General features: G+C 47.9%; 1 pseudogene; it reads right to left on the reverse strand.

The window, feature by feature from the left end:
• Nucleotides 1-1,193: 1,193 nt before the first annotated feature.
• LOC128527145 (uncharacterized) lies at nucleotides 1,194-4,138 on the reverse strand (annotated as a pseudogene).

A 4,138-nucleotide genomic window follows, 5' to 3' on the forward strand; every position in this document is an offset into this window, starting at 1 on the left:
TTTATAAATGACTGACACATTTTCACTTCAGTGCTGTATTGACACCAGTTACACAACCCATGAAACCATACAGCCTATACAAGCAGGACCTCCGTAAACTAAAACTACCATTTTACATGTTCCTGTTTACTGATCATGTTCTCATTACACACCAATGTATTTACTCTCATCACAGTCACTCTATGCTCCATGTTTTCTGCATGCTGGCATACATTGTCGCATGCGTGCAGTGTGCATCCCAGGATGTCTAGAAGCAAGCATAAAAAGCAGTGGTAATGAAGCTGGGACAGCTAAAAATCTCAAAGCAATAACTATGGAGACAAAAGTGAAAATAATTGAGAGAGAATCGAGGGAAGTAAAAAGATGCCAGACATAAATCATTCAACCATCGGCACGATTCTAAAGAACAAGGACAGGACCATGGAATGTGTATTGTGGTATCTGTGCATACGAAAACTTAGCCATAAGAACAAAAATTTTGCAAGAAATTTGCCTCCCATAATACAAAGCATTTCCAACATACGAGCAATCGAGCCACATGCGGTATACAATACTGAAACTCTCACATCTCAAACACGCATGTGCATTTGCTGAAGGGCATAGCTCCTGCCGTACATGTTCCCAGTAGTGAAAAGGAAGTTGTGTTGTGCAGTTGTTGTTGAAAATGTGTCTTTCGACAAATGAAAAAGTCTTCATAGTTGAGTGTTATTTCTGCTCATATGCTCATTATGGGTCAAATGAAGGTGGTGCACACACACTTCGCACACTTACAGATGATAACACACTTGTCATCTTACAGAAGAAATAGTTTATTCCAGGTTGCTATGACAATTTCAGGAAGCAGTATCCCCCTTAGATACAGGTTAAAATTATCAAAGTTGGAAGCTGATTTAATTTGTTCCCCATAAAAAAAAAATTATAAAAAAAAAACATGGGGTAAAGATGGGATAAAATATAACAGAATCAGAATGAGTGTATGTTGGCCAAATATGTTAACATACACAATAAATTTGTTTGGTGATTCTCTAAAATACAGACATAAATAACAACACTGTACATTTTGTTAGTAGATGAGACACTATCCACAGAAACTACACAACTTTCAATATTTTTTGAAACATTTCCTGGATGCACTGGGACGCATCATCAGTGATGTTTTCCTGAGGTCATCGAGTGTTTCGGCTCTCGCAACATCATACACCCTCACCCAGTCGACCCAGCCGGGGGTGATCAGGCCCCAACTTGCGTCCCAGTAGCAGCCCATGGATCTGCCCTTTTTATCCAAAGCCACTGTGTGGCCTTCTCAGCGGCTTCACTTGCAGACTTAATGGCCCTCTTCTTTGCTGCTCCTATGATGTCCAGGCGGCTCAGAACCTTGCACAGTGATCTTCCTGCAAATCCCCTGCAGCCTACCTCTATGGGCTTGTAGAAGGTCCTCCAGCCTCCCTCCTTGCACTCCTCCACCAGTTCCTGGTACTTAGCCCTCTTCCTCTCGTTGGCCTCCTCAATGTTTTCCTCCCAGGGCACTGTCAAATCCAATATGATCAGCTGTTTTGAAGACTGAGAGGTTATGATCATATCTGGCCGAAGGGTTGTTATTGCAATGTGCTGGGGGAACTTCAGCTGTTTCCCCAGATCCACCTGCAGCTGCCAGTCAGATGCGGTGTGGAACAGGCCTGTTGTCATCTGTTCGTGTGCCCTGGGTTTTTCCCCAGCTTTAACAAAGGAGATTACCTTCTTCTAAGCATGTCGTTTTTTTGCTGGAGCTGATGGCTGAGGCTAGACTTTCAGCGACTGCCTTGAGCACCTGGTCATGGCGCCACCGATAGCGGACGTCCGCCAGAGCCTTCACGCAGCCACTAAGGAGGTGTTCCAAAGAACCTCTGCCGGAGCACAGAAGGCAGGTGGGTGTCTCACTTTTTCCCCCACACATGGAGGTTCGCTGGGCTTGGTAGGGCATCATAGACGGACTGCACCAGGAAGCGGACCCGCTGGAGGTCTGGCTGCAAGATGTTTGCCCAGGTAATCCTTCACTGCAGTACACTCTCCCACCTCGTCCACGCTCCCTGTTGCCGTAGTCCCATTGCCCTACTCACTCGCTCTTTCTCCACACACGCTCTAACTTCTTCCTGGATCAGATGGTGTCTTTCCTTTCCTCGGGTCTGGCTGATGAGGGTCTTTGGGAAGTAGCCCAAACCTGCTCTACCTGTTGCCACAGTGCCCAGCAGTGCCTTTTGTCTTAGGCGCGACTCTGCCAGCTCCACTGCTTCCCCAGCCCTCCACTTCCTTCCGGTCCTCACCTCAATACCAGCTGCTGACACCTTGCAGTCCTTTGAGTCCCTATACTGTAGGGCCTCGCTGGTGCGTGCCACCATAAACTCTTCTTTGAGGCCACTAAGAGGCAGCTGCAGAATGTTGCTTGTTCCATACAGGGCAGCGCTGGTGAGGCTGCGAGAAAGGCCCAGCCACTTTCGAAGAAAGCTGCTGATTCTTCTCTCTAGGGTCTCAACTGCTGTCATTGGGACTGCATAAATCAGCAGAGGCCACAGAATGCGGGGTAGTATTGAATGCTGGTAGATCCAGGCTTTGAACCTACCAGGCAAGCCAGACTTGTCTACCTTGGTGAGCCAGATGCCAAGCTCTAAACTGGCCTTCTGGATGGCTGCTAAATCCTTCAGGCTGGAATTGAACAGTTTTCCCAAGCTCTTGATGGGTTGCTTTGTGATGGTTGGGATGACAATTCCTGAGATGGAAAAACGGAACTTGTCGATCACCTTCCCCTTCCTCAGCACCATAAACCTTGATTTGGAAGGCTTAAAACTCATCCTTGTCCAGCTGATGATTCTTTCGAGCCCTTGTAAGATCCACCTGCACCCTCGTACTGATGTTGTTGTTACTGTGAGGTCATCCATATAGGCTCTGATGGGGGGTTGTCGCACACCAGACTTAGTCAGAGGCCCTCTGCACTCCACCTCGGCTGACTTGACCACCATATTCATGGCTAGGGAAAAGAGGACAACAGAAATGGTGCAGCCTGTAATTATCCCTTTCCCTATACAATGCCAGTTTGATGTTTCGGACCCAGAAGTGACTCTCATCCTAAAGTTATTATAATAATCCAGAATGAGGTCCTTGATTTTTCTGGGAACATGGTGGATGTGCAGAGTGAGCTCTATCAGCTTATGTGGTATGGACCCATAGGCGTTCGCCAGGTCCAACCACAAGACCGCTAGGTCGCCTTTGTTCTCATGAGCCTCTCTGATCAGTTGTGTTACTACTCCCGTGTGTTCCAAGCAGCCAGGTGTGCCGGAGATCCCTCCTTTCTGCACTGACGGATCAATGTAGCTGTTCTTAAGGAGAAACTCAGTCAGTCTTCGTGAGACGATGCTAAAAAAAACACCTTCCCTTCCACGCTTAGTAGTGAGATGGATCGAAACTGACTGATATCTCTTGAGTTCTCTTCTTTGGGGATCCAAACTCCCTCAGCACACCTCCACTGGTTAGCTACTTTCCCCCTTCTCCAAATCACCTTCAGGACCCTCCACAGGTGCCGTAAAAGTTCTGGGCAGCGCTTGTAGACCAGATAAGTATTTCCACTGGGGCCCGGTGCAGATGCCAATCGGGCCGCCCTGATGACCTCCTCAACCTCATTCAGGCTTGGCTCCTTCAGGTTGAACTCTGCTGTCGGGGGGCTTGGGCGGATGAGGGCTTTGTTGGCCTCCAGTTCCAGTTCTCTCAGAGGATCGCTTAAGGTATCTTCGAGAAAGCGATTTACAGTACTTGCTCTATGGAGCACTCCAGCCGACCACTGCGCTTGTCCCCAAGCAGTTGTTTTGTAAAGCCAAAGGGATTGGCAATGAATGCTGCTCGCTTCCTCGCTCGCTCTCTTCCGTCTTCGGTGCCACTCTGCTCTGCGAAGAGTCATCAATTTCTTATGCAAGATGTCTCTCAATTCTGCTAGGGATTTCTTCTCCTCATCGATCGCAGCCTTGTACTGCTTCTTGAGGGTGCGGAGCTCCTGACGCAGATGATGTATCCGGGTGGCCCTGTGGTTCATTGTGTAGGACGTAGATTTTGGTTTTTCTTTGTCAACCTGCCCAAATCTTTCTGAAGCATAGCTGAAGATGATGGTGGTCAT

Source organism: Clarias gariepinus, chromosome 6 (assembly GCF_024256425.1).
Source record: "Clarias gariepinus isolate MV-2021 ecotype Netherlands chromosome 6, CGAR_prim_01v2, whole genome shotgun sequence".
NCBI classification, from domain to species: domain Eukaryota; kingdom Metazoa; phylum Chordata; class Actinopteri; order Siluriformes; family Clariidae; genus Clarias; species Clarias gariepinus.